The sequence below is a fragment of the Melanotaenia boesemani genome, chromosome 15 (genome assembly GCF_017639745.1).
Source record: "Melanotaenia boesemani isolate fMelBoe1 chromosome 15, fMelBoe1.pri, whole genome shotgun sequence".
Lineage (NCBI taxonomy): Eukaryota > Metazoa > Chordata > Actinopteri > Atheriniformes > Melanotaeniidae > Melanotaenia > Melanotaenia boesemani.
Window position 1 is genome coordinate 20,724,596 of NC_055696.1, and position 18,407 is coordinate 20,743,002.

Genomic DNA, 18,407 nt, shown 5'->3' on the forward strand with positions numbered 1-18,407 from the left:
AATGTTTCAAGTATCACATCTATCCTCTTCATCACTTCTAAGGTCCAGGCATCAAATGCCAAAGTGCCGTCTTTAATAAATAAATGGGGGGACATCATGGCAGCTAAGTTTACTTATTTTGTTCAATGCTTTTACCAGTGTTAGGTCATGAGATGAACATTCAGCATCTCACTGCATGATGATGTTCACATGTGATGTCTCACTACATGTTTGTTTCGCTTAATAATACATCATCCTTCAATGCTGCTCATTTTAGTTTAATTCAGCTGAAGTTGTATAGCACTTATTCACAACAAAGTCTTCTCCAGACAGTTTTACAACAATTTTATGGGTCAATTCAATAGAATCCAATCAAAACAGATCAATTACATGATTCACATTAGTCCAATTTATGATAACTGTGTGTTCACATAAGCAAATGAGCCAAAAAAATAAAGATGGAAATGAATGACTGCATGAAATTTCCACTTTAGTATATTTTCCCATTGTGAACAGGTGTGGGGTAGTATGAGACAAGAGGAAAACATCACTTTTAACAGGAAACTGAAACTCCTGATCAAGTGGCATTTTTACACACAACCATCGCTAGGGTTTACAGAGAATGGTCTGAAGAAGAGAAAATATCCAGTGAGCAGCAGTTGTCTGGACCAGAATGTCTGGTTGATGTCAGAGGTCAGGGGAGAATGGGCAGACTGGTTGGAGATGATAGAAAGACAACTGTAAGTCAGATCAGCACTGGTTCCAACCAAAGTTTGCAGAATATCATCTCTTAACACACAACACGTCCAACCTTGAAGCAGATGGGCTACAGCAGCAGAAGACTACACCGGGTGCCTCCTGTCAGCTAAGAACAGGAAACTGAGGCTACAATTCACACAGACTCACCAACACTGGACAATAGAAGATGGAGAAACGTTGCTGGCCTGATGAGTCTCCATTTCAGCTCCACATTCAGATACTAGGCTCAGAATTTAGTGGAAACATCATAAAAACATGGATCCATCCTGCCTTGGATCAACGCTACAGGCTGCTGGTGATATAATGGTGGGGGGCATATTTTCTTGGCCCACTTTGGGCTCCTTAGTACCAACATGGTCCGGTTTAACCACCACAGCCTACCTGAGTATTGCTGCTGACCATGTCCATCCCTTTATGACCACAGTGTAGCATCTTCTGATGGCTACGTCCAGCAGGATAATGCACCATGTCACAAAGCTCAGATCATCTCCACCTGCTTTCTAGAACATGACAATGACTTCACTGGACTCCAACGGCCTCCACAGTCACCAGATCTCAATCCAGTAGAGCAGCTTTGGGATGTGGTGGAACAGGAGATTCTCATCATGGATACAGCCGACAAACCTGCAGCAACTGTGTGACGCTGTCATGTCAATATGGAGCAAAACCTCTGAGGAAGGTTTCCAACACCTTGTTAAATTAAGGTTAATATTAGTAATGAATGTCCACACAGATATTAAAGGGAAAAAAAAGTAAGTAAAAGCATAAATACAGCACTACTTCACATTATTTCCCTCAACACTTATATTTCCAAACTTTCTTAAAGCTGGTGACTCAGTTCTGTAACTAAAAACACTTAAACAAGCCCGTCATTCCATCTGTTGTCATTTTCTTCTCGTCTCCTCATGTCCATTTCGCTCATAATTAGCCATTTTTAAAGTCAAGTCTTAATGGACAAACTGTCAGAACAGGCCACAACTCACTTGGCGGTGGTGGCAATGGAAAGGAATATGAAGGTGACAGTGACGTTGGTATCACTGTTTGCATTTCTTGTCTTTCTGGAAACTTCAAGGTTAAAACGGTACCTTCATGCAGTAGTTTGCATGAGGGCTTTTCTCTGCAGCTTTACAGTAAAAGATTTAACTCGGCTGGATTTATTGATTTAAAATATCTTACCTAGTCCACATTGTTTATTTGCTTTTTTTTCCCCCTAACTTCATTAACTATTGTTGCCATTTCCTTGTTTTGTTTTTTTTATTTCATGTCTTGTCATTGCAGTAGACACATCTTTTTCTACCAAAAAACTCTTTTCCTCCCCTAAAATGATAGCTTCATCAAACATTCACAGTAATCGTTTCTAATCCTTTCCTGGAAAATGCTGCTCTGTGCAACATAAATAGACTCACTGTGTTGCATTTTTACAGGACAGCGACAGTAAAGTTTCTCCATGTGCATTTTTAATGAGCTAAAACCACCTTTTTGCTGGATGTGGGATTTAAGCAGAAATGTTCTGTAATTATTATAAAGTGAATGTTATGAATATCTCAGGATGAAGTCATCTCGGTGCATTTTCAGTCAGAGAAAGTGACAGAGAAAGGCATGAGACAAGAGTCAACATCAGACTGACTTTTACTGGCTGGAGAGATCTCAGAGAACAGACAGGATGCAAGATGGATGCTACAGTAATCTTCATTAAGGCCATTTTCTTCTCCCTTACATACGTAATTAGGAATGTCCATTTCAAACAGTATCATAAGTCGGCGTCCTCAAACTTCCATGCATGTTTTTTGCCATGGTTACGTCAGTTCCTCCACCGGAGGGCAGTGGTAGGTTTAGAGTCCATTCCCATGAGCCGAAGTTAGTTTCATACAATGTTAGGCAGCGGTAACGCGTCGCTATAAAGTTGTTTCCAACTGCCCAACACGCCCTTAACACTCGCATATAATCTTTATTCAAAAGCTTGTGCAATTTCTGTCCTCGTCTTCTTTTACTGTTTTTCCTTCTTGATCCTCTTCTTCTCATGTTTGTTTCTTTTGCTAGTTGCATGTCAGCTATTCTGCTCAACACTGCCCCTCCGATTTCAGGTGGTATTGCTCCGTCTTCTGCATCAAGCCACAGATAGCTAAGCTCAGTGAAAATGGACCAAAATTACGTGCAACCGACACAGGAGATGGACGAAACTATCCGTCTGTCTGTGTATCCATCTTCTGTGTCACGAATAAATGGACGCCAACGTGCAAAAATCTGCCAGAGTTCAGTTTTGAGGCTTTAAAGATTGTGGTGAATAACACAATATAACCATTTGGGTTGAGTAGGAACAAGGGCATAAGATTTTAGGTTGAAATTAAATTTAAAAATTCTAGGTATTTGTCTTTTTTTCTTCTGACAAAAAGACAATGCAGGTAACAAACACCAACCTATTGTCATTCCCTGGCACCGAGAAACTAAGAAACAGAGTCGTCACTTAGAAAATATGTTCCCTCTGTTCTTTTCCTTATTTTCATTAATTAATTCCTCCTTTTCTTTCAGTTTTAATTGCTCTTAATTAAATTAAATTAGTTGATGGTATATAATACTTCTAGAGTAAGAAAAACTTATATAGAAAATTATGAAAATGTCAGGTAAGAGAAAAGTAGAAGAAACTTTAAAATTGTAGCAGTGAGCGCTTATATAATGTCACACATGGCCTTTAAGTACTCATGTTTTCTATTTTCTAATTCTAAAACCACAGTAAATGTTATATTGAAAATCTGGTCACACTCATGTCACAAAACATTTGTAGGCTTAGAACTTTAGACTTGGCATTTTCTCCATTTCTAAACAGATAAGCCTGAACTTTGTTAAACTCTAACATAATTAATCTTCATTATGACATAGAGGCTTCATATAAGTTACTGACATATTAACTCCAACATACAGTCCTTATGAGGCGACTAACCTGTAAACACAGCTTCTTGCTCCTGGTTTTCTCTGAGGATCTAAAAGTTTGGGGACATTTTGACATTCTGGCCTCAAGAAGAGAGATTCGAATTAAGAGAGACAAGGTACACATAGAAAGGAGCGCAGCAGGTTAATGATCACTGTGCCACTGCCAGCCTCCAGCCATCTGGTTAGCTCTTTTTCGATGGAGATGAAACTACAGAAGAGGTAGGAGGTCATTTGTCAGAAAGGTGGCCAAAAAGTAGAAATCTGGGAAAAGGATGCTGATTAAATGTGAGAGTGTGTGTAAGGGACAGGGCAGCATTTGCTTCCAGATAATTACATTATCAGCTACAGGTGACAGTGATGCTAACAAGGATGGTGGCATCTCTGTGTCTCAGTGAGCAGAGCCTTGTGCCCTGACAGACAATCGCCCTTAACAGCTTGTCCTTATGGTCACCCAGTGTGACAGAATTACTGAGTCTGATACAAAAAGTTCACCTCTGGGATGTCACATAGTGGTATCTAAGAGAACAAAAAGAACTGACTGACAGCTTGTGTGGATGCAACCCACAGACAGGACATTAAATCCCAAGTGTAGCTCTATACATCATATGACACATGTTTTTTTTTTTTTTTTCTGTCAGCCACAGCAACATGTACAGAACAGATTTAAAGTTGAATCAAAGTCACCTGAATAATGGCCTAACGGTTGATGCAGTCAAAACTTTCACACTTGATCTACAGTTTCCTGCTTCCAATGCCCCAAGCTTTATAATTGGAGATCTTATTTTTATTTATTTATTTATTTATAGATCTAATTTAATGTTATCAAATACCCATGCTGGGAGACTAAAGTGTTGCCAAACGACACCTGATGAAATGGAGCACTTAACAAGTAACAGCCAAGATATTTGTGTTGATTTAATTGAATCAAGAAGAACTCAAATAAGTTCTAGTGTTTACCACAAAATACATAAAGTAATGGCTGCTTGCAAGTCTGAAAAAGTGCCATTGCAGGAAAAGTTAAAAGGTTTCTAGATTAATGACTCACTTGTGCAAACATCCTGTAAGTATGATCTACAAACACACTTTGCAGCACTTCTGACATTTTTAAATTACACACTAATGGACATATAAGGATCAATGTAGGGGTCAGTGTGTTACAAAAAGACATACCAGCATATAGACACACTAGGGCTCAACCTGGAAGAACAGCAACAGCACCCCAACCTTGAGTCTCCCTTACCCAACTCTTCACCATGCCGCTCCAGGTGCCTGCTTCACATCCTCCTTCCTTCGTTGTGGCATAGTTCTTTTTCATGTAACCTAAATTGTAAGCTATTGCTTTATTTTACAATCATTGAGTACATCGAGGGATCGAGTACACTCTGCTTTGGGATTCCCTGGGAGGAGCTGGAGCGTTGCAGAGGAAAGGAATGTCCGGGTTTCCCTTCTCAATATTTTGCAGACACAGCTGAATCTTGGATAAGCAGAGGAAAATGAATAAAGAGATGAACCTCTTCAGCAATCAATTAATCTCTACAGAGCTGGCCAAGTACTGAAGGTATCAAGGTTTAAAAACAGCAATCTGCAAAGCTGTAGATGATCTATTTTTAAAGTTGGTCAGGCTTGAATGTTTGCCTGTATTTGTCACTTCAAGCTGGATTTTTTTTTTTTTACACAGCTTGTTTGATGCATCCACATGAGTAGAAGGATCAGTTCAGGTTGCTTTAACTTATTAGCTCATATTTCTATCATCAGCCTGTCTTGATATGCATCATTCACTAATGCTTGCCTTCACACTGTCTCCCCTGGCCAATCCACCCTCAGCGTTTGAACATATTGCTCATATTATAACCTGGCATTTAGTTTTCCAAAGAAGGCAATGATTGTGTTTCCGCTGGAGCGCGGTGATGTAGATGATGGCTTTGGCAGGCAGCAAACAGGCCTGCTCTGATGAGCTAACACTCGGCTGGAGGAGAATGGGACAGAAAAAGGCATGAAAAATGGTACAGTGTTTAGCACTGCTTGGCACGGCTGCCATGGATTCACTGAGTCAGAAAGAAGGAGACCATCTTTGTGGGGTGTGACTGTCACTGCTAGATGACAGATGGTGTTCTTGGCTCTTCAAGTGGAAGCGCAGAGTAAGAAATAATGGGTATGCAATAAAAAGTCTCCCATACATGTAGAAAAAGAAAATACAGTGACAAACTGCCAGTTTAAGATAAAATACTCAGCAACCACAACAAAACCTGTAAGCAGAAAATGTCTTCCCCAGGCTGTACTCACATGCTTCCCCTACATTCCTGTACTTATTAGGTTTTAAAGGTGTGTTGATCTGGAGGAGCTGTTGTAATGAAACGCTGACAACCTGGCTGCAAGGCAGTCAGTATGGTGGTTTCCACAAGTGTCCAAACAGCATGCACTGCATCAGTCCTGACCAAGGCTGATCCAAAAGAAAAAAGGTAATTAGAAAACCTCATGTTTACACTTATCTGAAACACATATGGTTTGCCCTTGTTTAGCTTCTTGCGGTTTAGTAAGACTTGATAAAACCTTTTACGTTGTGTTTGGAGAGACACACACACCCACACAGATCTGCAAACCAAAGGCCGAAGGACACTTTGGCATTGTGTATGGGCAAGGTATTGAACTGCCACCTTTAGTGGACAATCTGTTCAACAGCTTGAGCCACAGCCAGAGTTTAAATTGGGCTGGGCTCTTTAGCGATCAGCCCTGGCACAAATGCTCCATCATAATGGGATGCTTACCTTCCTAAACATACGGTGATATATATTAAAACACTTTCTAAGACAGAAAGGCATCCAAGGCTACAATTTATTAATCTATTGTTGTTGCTCCTTGCAAACATCATCACTTGATCCAACATGGCTTCTTCTCCATGCCCTGCAGTTTTAACACTTTGTTTAAATGACTCCAAGAGCCCTGATATTTGTACGTTTTACAGCACAAACAAAAAATTCTACAGTTTTAAGACAGGTTGTACCCTGCCTCTCTAATAGCTGCTGGGATAGGCCCCAGCTCCCCCGTGACCCTGTATTGGAATAACCAGGTATTTCTTACCTCACACTCACAGGTAAAACCAGGTATTCTGGGGGGGGGGGGGGCAGGGGGGGGGGGGGGGGGGGGGGGGCGTCGCCTGGGGCTCTGGACCCTTTGCTCGGGCTGCCCTGGGTGGCCGGTCCCTGGTGGGGATGGCGGCTATCGATCTTGCCAGCCTGTGCCCAAGACTGCGGGGGGGGCTCTGGCTGGGGTGGGACCAGGGTCGTCTTCAATGTGGGGTAGCTTGGGTTCATGCTCTGGGGTTGCTGCTGATGGCACGGGTCTCTGGCCTCCGTAGAGGCGTGGTTGCATTTGTATGATCTCACTCTCCACTCCTCATCACTGATCACTCCTCATTCCTCATGCTCTGCATGCTGACACAGTCACTGAGTTGTCCAGTGGGTTTATACACTAAGAGATCAGTTTCCTTTTTTTCCCTGTGAGTTCGTATCTAGTTTTTGTTGTGATACGTTTGTGATATGTCTTTTTGATTTGAGCCCCACTACTGAACTTTGACAGATTTTCACAGTGTGGCACCTCTTAACAAAGGCTATCAGGCCCCGCTCTTATGACGCCAGCTCCCAGTCTGGGTTTTGGAGGCAGACACTCTTAAAATGATACTTAAAACCTTCCCATGATGCACTGAGCACTTCCTTCTATTTTTGTTTCTTGCAATTTATTTTCCATGTGTATATTTATGACAGTATTAGTGTCACTAATTTGTATTTCTCTTTATTCTTTCAGCAGGTCTCTCTGGCTAAAAGTTGTGGTGCTTATTGATCCTGCTTTCCTATCCACCCCACCCCCAAGTGGTCCAGGCAGATGGCCGCCCTCCCTGAGCCGGGTTCTGCCAGAGGTTTTTCCTTCCTGGTAAAAGGGAGTTTTCGCCTGCCTCCCCTTGCATGCTTAGGATGGTAAATGGTCTGTATTTATATAGTGCTTTACTGTACCTGGAAGGATACACAAAATGCTTTACAATAAACATCACATTCACCCATTCACACACACATTCATATACTGATGGCAAAAGCTGCCATGCAAGGTGCTGACCATGACTCATCAGGAGCAATTTGGGATTCGGTGTCTTGCTCAGGGACACCTTGACATGAGCTCGACAGGCTTAGGATCGAACCAGCAAGCCCTCAGGCTAGAAGACGACCACTCGACCCACTGAGCCATGCTAGGATGGGGAATTGAATCAAAATCAAGATTTCATGCAATTTGTTGGTTTCCTAACACTGGCTATTATTTTTAAGAATTTGCTTGTTTTTGCATCATAAACTGGACTAATGTGGATTTAACTGGATCACAATGAATTAGCTTGAATGTGTACCGTGCCTTGTGATGACTTTATTGTAAAATGACTCCATGCAACAAAAAAAAAATCGAATTAATCATTGTTGGTCTTGCATCCCATCTCTTCTCTGAGCCCTCTACAACCAGTAAAAGTCAAACTGAAGGTGAATCTTGTCTCATCTCTTGCTATTACCATCTCTTGCTTTTTTTTATTGTGCCGATATCCTCCTGAGTTTCTTTGCTGAATCAGCCAAGGTGTTCATTCAAAGCAGCCAGAGCGTTGATGTGCAGCTGCTGGAGTGTGATACAACATAAAATTGTGAAGTGTGGTTTCTCAGCTTTTGCATGCTGCAGCATAACGGTACCTTTAGAAAAGTATATAATTAAGGTCAAGGTGCCATCAAAATACGTGAAAGCAAAGGTGTGAGGGAAATCAAGAAGTGTTATAGCAGATTACAAATAGCCAAGATCTGTTTTAAATCATAATTAAACTATGGGGAAAAAGTCTAATTGCAACCTAAGTTGAAGATTTAAGCTTAACTAATATATGCCAAACTGACCAATTTCTTGCTATAAAATTAACAAATGAAATTTAAGTAGCCTCCAGTCTTGGGGTTTTTCTCCCCCCACTTTCCTCTCATAGGAACACAGCTTAATATTAGTTTATGAAGCTTTTTATACCCATTTACATACTTATAATTTACAGTACTTTTTAGAACATGATTTTGTAAGGGTGTAAATTTAATGTAGAAATGAGTGAAGCAACGTATAACAAGCAAGTTGTAGTTTATTTGCCCAGGTTGTGTCTTTTGTAATGTGCTCACTTTGGTATGGTTTTCAAGATTGCGAAGAAGTGGTGTCTTAAATCTTTTGGAACTTTTTCATGAAATATCAGGAAATCTGCAGCTGAAATGTGCAACTCAAATCCGTTTTGTTTTTTAGTGTAATACAACTTTGTATCGATAGGTAGAAAAAGTGTCACTGTAGTGTCTGGTGTTGCCTTGAAGAAAACAAAAGAAGGAAAGTCTCCAGTTGTTAGTGCTGGCAGTAGCATAGAAAAACTACCAGGTAATAGAGAAATGACACACATATAAATTAGTGAAATGTGCAATAATTTCAGCAATGTTGGAAGATCCAAGGAAGAAATAAATTATCTCCACCGCAGAAAATCTGAGATGACAAAGTAAAAGAACTTTTCTTTATAATGTTGTGGGTGGAGCTCTTGTTATAGCTATAACTTGTCGCAGCTGACGGCATCGTGGCATTTTCCTATGTGAAATTCAAGGTTAAAATAGAGCAGAGCTGGCTTCAATTGGTATGAGTGAAGATGAAAAACCACATGTAATCCTATTTGTGATAAGGGCTTTAGTGTTAATTGTATAATGCAAACTATACACATGTACTAGTAGCTTTACTACTATGACAGAAGTAAGATTAAAAAACACACATCCAAACTTGAAGCAGATGGGCTACAGCAGAAGACCACACCAGGAGCCTCCTGTCGGCTAAGAACAGGAAACTGAGGCTACAATTCACACAGACTAACCAACACTGGACAATAGAAGATGGAGAAACGTTGCTGGTCTGATGAGTCTCCATTTCAGCTCCATATTCAGATGCTAGACTCAGAATTAGGTGGAAACAAACATGGATCCATCCTGCCTTGTGTCAACAGATTAGGCTGCTGGTGGTGGCGTTATGTGTGGGGAATATTTTCTTGGTACAATGTGAGCCTTTTCACACTGGCATGGGTCCTGAACCCAAATTTAGAACCAGCCGGGCCATTCAAGCAAAAAAAAAAAAAAAAAAGAAAAGTTATTTTAGAACATGAAAATTTACTTCTTGACTGGAATTAAAAAAAAATAAAGTGGGGAAAGGTTTTGTTCACTTGAATACCAGACCAGTATGCTTGTCCTTCACTATTCAAACAATTGGTGCATTACAAATTTAATACCTGTCTGTCTTTCCAACTGTTGGCTAGTGTGGTGGGTTATTGACAAGTAGACTATGAAACATTGGTGCAGAATTCAGCTACAACCAAATAAGAAGCAGACTCACCCACTTGGGTTTTCCACAGATGAAGATGGTAGGTTGACTGCTTACCACCATTTGAAGATAAAATTCAGATAGCCTAACTTTGGTCAATCAAACACTGGAACAATTAATTTTGCATAAAACCTGAATGTTGATGCCTTGTTGTGTTGTCTGGTAACCTATTTAAATTACAGCTGAGATTTAGAATGTAGATGGATGTAAGCTTGTGCTGCCATCCTAACATCTTAATTTTTCAAATGTAAAATATTATCTATTTGGGAAACTGTGGGTTATAATGGAGCCGGACGACTTAAACACCAACTGTTTACGTTTACTTCTGCAGAGTAAAGCCCTCTCGCTTTGGTTCTGGTTTAACTGGTATGAACACAAGCCGGTTTGTCATTAAGCATAAAGATTCTGAGACTCCAGAGTGAAGCCAAAACCTGAACATTCTCCCTAAAAGCACTATTTGGCCCCTTTGTAACAGGTGAGCATTTCTTAACACAGAAACACTCCAAGCATGGCCACTGCAACCCCAAGACCCTGAAATAATGCTTCAACTTATCTTGTCTAGCATGTAAACAAAAACTCATTGATGCCAAAGTTGCAGAAAATTAAAATATCCTTCTGCTGAAATGTCTCCATTAACACTCACACTCCCTGACTCAATCTCAAAGTTTCAGAGAAGTGTTGGACTACTTTGACGCTTAATGTCCAACAGGAATGGTTGCATACACTGGATTTATCTTGGCATTTTACCTGAAAATTCAAAGTCAAAAGTGTATCCCTTCGTCAACTCACCTGAATCAAATGATTGGCTCGTTACCAGGCATCTGCAGAGCTGAATGACATGCAGATGAAGGATTTCAGCCACGTGATTCAGTTGTGTTGGAGAAGACATGCATCTAAAAGTTGAAGGATATTATCGAGGACTGGACTTAGGCACTGCTCTAGGGAAAAAGCCGTCTCTGAGTCTGTTTATCCACGTTTTGTGAGACCTGTAGCGCTGGCCAGAGGACAACAGGTTGAAAAGGTGGGGATAAGGTGGGAAAAGAGTCCCTGACACTGAACGTAGCCAGACTAGGCCAAAAGAGAATCTCTCAACACATTTCATTAACATTCATTAAATGTACCGTTGAACCCAAATGATGCGATAAACCTATGAAACTAAAGTGCTGCAGGGTAGGTGTTATAGTTACATTACTCTATTACATAGAGTCACATCATCCATCATTATTGTAAACGCAAGTTCATTGATAATTAAGAAGGATAACATGTGAAGCTACATGTTTGTATATTTCTAAATTTTACAATTTGGGCTCGAGGCAAAGTAATTAAGCTGTGAAAAGTGGGATACCGCTGCTGGCTGCATTGCTGTTGTACAACTTGTTAGACAAGCAGCTAATAACTCACCATGATACAGATTTTCCTGTGGGCTCTTATGTGATCACTATGGCATCACTGTGCCATCAGAAAGAAGCAAAAGCTGCCTGTCATCTGATCAAACCAAAGAAACAGAAGCTGTCTTATAGACAATATACACTTTAAAGGCGAGAATATAATATTACTCTGCTCTCCTTAATCACCGTGACAGTGTCAATAAGGGTTACATGTCTTTATCGAAGCTTAAGAACACAAATAGCAGAGGAAGCTTTCATAGAGCAGCAGAACAACGCATATAAAGTTTTAATCATCAAGGGCAGCCGGGAACAAGAAAGCTTACAGAGACAATGGAGGAACTTCAGGATCCAAGAGCAAAAGTGTCAGCTACATCAACCAGGATGTAAGGAATTTGAATGAATCGTGACTTTGAAGAACCTTCACATGAAGTGACAATGATCACGGTCACACTTTGTCTGAGTCATGAACAAAAGGTTTTAAAAGAAGATAAATCAAGAAATTAGAATCCGACTCAAGCACAGACATCTTTATCTTTCTGCTGTGTAGATATATTCAATGGGTGTATTAGCAGAGAAGTGTGAGGGGATGCAACTCAAAGGCATTTGTTTCCCTGAAGCAAATCAACAAAACCCTGAAAGCTATGACAGCGAGTATAACAACATACACAAGAGTGTGAAAAATCTCTCTGCTGCTACTTTGACAGTGTAGATACTTTCTCCCAAAATGTTGTGTTTTATCACATTTTCTACAGATTCCGCCAAGGCATGCAGGACCACACATACACCAACAGTAAAGAGCTGTTTGCAAAAGCTAAACAGATTTTTCTTCTCAGTTTTCTTATATCTCAATTTTACTGCTTCATTTATCGATTTCCAGAGCACACAATGTGGGTGGGATCAATGAAGTAGGTCATAGGGAGACATGGTCTGACCTATTAAACAAGTGAGTCTTGAACTGCTCTGCACTGTGTTAATAGTAAAACAAAGAAATGATGGACTTACTGGATGTGGACTCCCGCCTGCTGCCTGAACACTTATTTTATGTCGCGTACCCTTCCCCTATGTGTGGCAACATTTTAAAATTTTTTCTTTAGGTAAACATTGGAGTTGCAGTCCAAGCCCTTTAAATCTCAAGCTGGAGTAGTTGGATTAGTAAGCTTCTTCTACCTTGTTCTGGTGATAAATGGTTCTGCAGAGAACATATTTACATTTCCTTTGATGCCTACCTTCAAGTTCTGCAGAGAGACCCTGTGGCTGCATCCCATCCACATGTTGCATTCAGTATACATCTGAACTGGATCTTGAAATTATGATCTTGGATCTATAACATTAAATATATTTGTCTCCATATCTTGAAAAAAGGGCAAATTACCCACCCTGGGTTGGGACAGAGTTGTTGCTTCAGAAAGCAGAAACCAGAATCTTGTTCATAAGTTGTAATAGAAAAACAGAAAACTGATGGGTGGATTTGAGCAGAAATTGGTCTATTGTGGTTAAAGGTTAGCTGACTCAAAAGGCAAAGCTGTCTGTTAACCAGCTGATCTACTAACCATCACACCCGAATGTGAGGTGAAGATACCAACCAACACAATGAGATTTTATATCCAAGTAGTGGGAATGAGCATCCTTCAAAGTTATAAATTATCCACACTGAAAGGAGCCATTTGATGTGGTTCAGGCCACTGTTTAGGAGGCCATCCAGACAACTCAAAGGGGGGATGTCTTCTGCAAGGAAGCCCCAGGGCAGATTCAGGATTCACTGAAGACTTTTCTTAGATGGCCTGGGAACATCTAAGAATCCCCCCTGTGAAGAGCTGGTTTGGGATCCCTGCTCAGACTATTAACCCCTCAACCTAGTACCAAGTGATTGATGGATGGATGGATGGATGGATGGATGGGAATACTACATTTCATGGGAATTATATAAACTGCATTAGATACAAGTTACAGAGAAGATTATTAAGAAAGAGGTAAGAAATTCTAAGAATTGAAATGCTAATGAATGCTGTGATTGCTTCAAAGAGGGAACAAGCCAAAGTAAAATAAATAATAAAGATACACGGTTTAGATTGTTCTCTAACTCAAAAGAAGATCTGTGAACGCATATATAGCACTGAAGCAAAGCTGGAAATCTCTCTTTCATAATGTTATTTGAAAGGGGTGTTTAACGATGAAAGTCTCAAGTTGGCGCTGTCATAATGAATGTAAAACGTTTAAAGCAAGACAGACATCTATATAACCTCTTACCAGTCTTACTTCTTACTAATCTCTTACCTGAAATATATTGCTCAAGCTCACAAAAGTTAATCGGTCTTCTTCGTCCATAACATACCAACTGTGTAAGGTGGTAAAGTGAACTTAGATCCAGCGCATCCTTTAAGACATAATAGTGACATTATGCTGCGATTTGTCCTTACAGATTCATGGTCATATGCTCCGTTTCAAACATGCAATCTATTCATTCATAGCAAATCATAGCAAGTTGTTTAACTGTCTCATCAGTGCTTACAGAAACAAGACGTGGCCATATTTAAATACACAACACAATCAAGCACTCTGGCGTGATGTGGTAGCTGCCATTCAGATATGAAGAAACACTAACAGAAAGGAAAAATAGAAGCTCTGCATGAAGAAGGAAATGCCAATAGTCTCAATAAACACAAATGTATGCACCTCAGGAAGTAACAACATGATTTAGCGTTAGCTGTCACTCCCAACAACCTGTGCACATTGAACAATAATTACCAGGTTTGAAAAGCTTTTGTTCAGTATTTTTTTTCTTGCTTTTTCTAAATTTCAGGCCATGACTCATTTTATTTACACTTTGTTTCAGTCGTGACTTTAAACTGTTCCAAAATTCTGTTATTTGGAAAACAAGAGATATTTCATGTGCCCTTGGTTTGCTGTTTGAAAAACAGGAGTTGAGAGCTAAAAAAATGATTAATGTTTCATTCATCCCCCAAAAAAGGTCCTTTTAGCTATTAACTGGCACTTTTTGTATAAATCAAGATAAATTACTGAGGTGCTGTTGAAAAACGTAAAGGCTCACGTGCACCTCTGCATGGTCATGTGCACATCCATTCACGAGGAACATTAACCAGATTGTACAAATGCACACACATTCACACACACAACTTTGATTTCCATTTGCCCCGTAAAGCTCCAAAAACTCCTTTTTCTTAATTGTGTCTTTCAAAAGCAAAGCCCAGGAAGTAATCCACAATCTCAGGATCTTCTCTCTCCAAATGCAAATGGAAATCCTTGTTCTACAAACGGCTTATTGAATGGCTTACAGAGAAAGATGTTGCTTCTCATCGGTTTCCTGTAGAAGGACAGCTGGGCGAAAAGTTGAGTACCAACTGCTCCACAAAATCTGGGGATATTCTCACCTTTTAGCAAGTGGGCTTACAATACAAGAAAATTAAAGTTAATCAGTGAGAACAGAGACCATTTTAACATTTGGTTCAATATAATTCCCATTCAAAAGAAGTAAGGACACTGCTAAATTACTTGCAAATCTCATAAACCCATTCCCAATAATAATAATATTAATAATAATAATAATAATAACAATAATAACAATAATAACAATAATGATAATAGATTGTGTCTATAAGTGTCTTTCAGGTCACTCATGGACACTGTACAATGAAAGAGAAAGATAAATAAACATGGGACAGTGAAATTAAAGCGCGTAAGCTGTCTTAAACGGGTGAGTTTAAGTCGGAATTTAAACAAAGAGAGAGAGTTAATGTTGGGAATTACACAGTTGAGGAGCGGCTGAATGCTCTCCTCCTCATGGTGCTGAGGCGCACAGTGAGGTGGATGGAGGAGGATGACCTGGGGGAGCAGGAGGAGTTGGCAATGTGCAGCTGAGATCATTGAGTAAACCAGAATAAGTAGAACATAAACAATATATCAGATGATAAAACTGAGAAATTTTACCATTTTATAGAAAATCTTGGCTCAGATTGAATTAGATGGCAGCAACTCATCTGTAAAAAGCGATAAAAGGCTGAAAAAGTAATTGGCACAAATAAAAACAACTGGAGGATCATCTGATAACTAATTAGGTTAATAGGAAACAGATCAGTAACACGACTGGGTATAAAAAGAGCATTTCAGAGAGGCAGAGTCTCCCAGATGTAAAGATGGACAGAAGGGCAATCTGAGACAAACTGTCTGGAAACTGCAATTTCAGGAAAATGTTCCTTAAAGTAAAATTACAAAGACTTTGAAGATCATCAGTTATCAGTGGTCAGGTGAAAAGCCTGCATCTCTGATGGTATGGGGTTGTATTAGTTCCTATGGTGTGGGCAGCTTTCACGTCTGTGAAGCTTCATTAATACTGTAAAATATATGGAGATTTTAATGCAAGTCCGGTTCTCAAGATCATTATCCTGCAAATTTTAGATGCATCCCTTCTCCAAAACACCTGAATCAAATGACTAAATTGCCTCATTCACATACCATTTAGCTCTACAGTGGCCTGGTAACGAGCCATTCACTTGAATCAGGTGTGTTGGAGAAGGGATGCATCAAAAATTAGTGGGATAGTAGATCTCGAGGGCCCCTGTTTTAGAGCAACATCTGTTCCCTTCCAGAAGGCCTTGCAGATTTCAGCAAGAGAATGCTGTACCACATCCTGCGTCCATTACAACTTCACAGGAGAAGAGTCTGGCTGCTGAACTGGCCTGCCTGCAGTCCAGACCTTTCACCAATACTAAACATCTGGAGCATCATGGAAGCAGAAATCCAGACAGTTGCAAATTATTTGCAATTATGATCTAAATTTGGCTTAATTCTTTGAGTTAGTGGCATGGAAGAGTGGACACTGTAATTGTAGTAATCTGCAGAAATGACAGTTATTTTGGTCAGAACCTCCACCTAGTCTGGGATCTTCAGTAAAAACTCAATTTAAAGCTTTTATCAAGTGCTTATATGTTGAATGTATTATTAATGTTATATATGTTCTTTCTCTGCTGTCTTTACATGTTACAGAGTCGCATGTATCATCAACATGCATTTTATGTCTAAATCTGATTTAAGGGAGCTAATGCACACATGGAAATGCCTCCCCTGTCGAGATCAGGTTGCTACGGTCAAACACAGACTACTGACATTTTGCAGCTGTTTTTTTTTTTTTTTTTTTTTTTGCAAAAATAAATAAATAAAAAAAATCATTCACTAAACTAAAGTCGGAGTGAAGTGAATCAAACTGAATCAGACTGAACCAACGTCGACTGGAGTGAAATAAAGTGGCACTGAATATAGCATCTTATCAAATCAACTTAACACAGTACAGACCTGTGCTGCCGGCTACTGATAAGAAGAGCATTCTGTGTATGTATGTGTGGTTAAGCTCTGTATCTGCTGTTTGATCAGTGTTGTTGGGACTGTTGTGACTGAATGTAGGACACTTCCATGCGTTGCACCGCTGGGTAGATGCAGACTGAACAACGTGTCAGTGCTGGCAGCCATCCAGCTGTGCTGAGTTGTACGTTTTCATGTGACTGAGCCAAGCATGTGTGTGTGTGTCTTTGCACATGATGGATCGAGCATGGAGATAAACAAGTATAGGCTAACAAAAGTGGAGGTTTTTAAGCATCATGCAGTCAAATAGCTTACAGCTGAACAAAGGAAACAAACTGCTGACTAAATGTTTGGTCGATTTTTGGATAATTTACAAAAACTATTCTTTTGAAGACTGAACAAAGATCTTCACAGTCCAGTTCTTGTGTCATGTGTCATACATCAGTCTTTTCTCCCAGTTTCCCTTCATAGGAATGGCTTCCTGACAGCTACCATTCCATGGAGACTGTTTCTGATGAGGTTTCAGCTAAAAAAAAAGTTGGTACAGGTGCATCTCTCAGGTCCTGGTCCAGGTCTTTGCTGGATTTGTTTCTATTTCTTCAGGACATCACTTTATGATCCTGTTAATCTGCTGTAGTTTGTTAGGTCCTTTTAGTCTTTACACTTCTTTCGTTCTCCACTTGTCCAGTTTTTGTAAGTGTTTGAAAGATATGCTGCTTCATGCTGCCAAGTTTTTCACTGTTTGAGAAGCACCTTGTTTCAAATTGTTATCTTTGGTAGTTTTTTTTTTTTTTTTTACCACTTAAATGAAAGAAAACTATGTCTTTGCGACCCCTCATCTTGCAGTAGACCAGCCCTGTTTAACTTTGGCAAACATTATGGTCACTAAGGGATTTGCATCATCAATGCAATTATTTAAGAAGATAAATTAGAAGTGCTGAAAACCACACGAAATTGTGTCCTGAATGAAAAAGCAAAGACCTTGTTTAAGAAAATGAGCGTTACCCTCACATCAAATTGTCGGTAAACTTGGACAGAACCAGTGTTCATGGAAACTTCTTTAGTCTGCTGCTGGTCTGTTGTCCTGCACAGGTTAACTCCTGACACAGAGGAACATCTGATGAAAATTTCCACCAGTAGATAATATTTATTTGAGTTAGTCCACATTGAGGAGAGTCTGGCCACAAGTGAAGAACAGAATATTAAACACTCATAAGTCAGACAGAGCTTTCTGACCTAGAAGCTTTATCATCCTGTTCACATAAGTTTACTTTACATAAATATAGATGGAGGCACCGTTTGTCTAGGAGATTATCACTACTTCAGCACTGACCTGTCTGGAGCTGGTACCAACTTAGGACAGATTTTCAACACCCATCTCCACCCATGACATAATGGTAAAAATACTGATCCATGGTGCTGACATATAGAAATAATCCATAACGTCCCATGTTGTGCGGGGTCAGACAGCACAGTATGGGAGGTTATGTCTAATCATATGATGTCAGCTCATTTATAGACAATCACCTTGTCATACAAAAACAATATTTTTATGATTGGGGTGGGAACTCTCTAAAAGCCCTCTCCAGCTGTAAAAGCTCACCTTCAGCCCTTCACATCCCTAAACCTCTCTGCTCTGCC

General features: G+C 39.9%; 1 protein-coding gene across 3 annotated transcripts in view; it reads right to left on the reverse strand.

Annotated features, from left to right (window-relative positions):
• Positions 1–18,407, reverse strand: part of sgcd (sarcoglycan, delta (dystrophin-associated glycoprotein)) — a 409,702-nt gene that overhangs the window by 193,617 nt on the left and 197,678 nt on the right. Inside the window, exon 1 of one of the 3 annotated variants that reach the window (XM_042008373.1) lies at positions 5,950–5,994. The exons of the other annotated variants lie outside the window; for them this stretch is intronic. The gene's annotated coding sequence lies outside the window, so the exon portion shown is untranslated. Of the gene's footprint in view, positions 1–5,949; positions 5,995–18,407 lie in introns of those variants that run through there. 3 annotated transcript variants of the gene reach the window in all.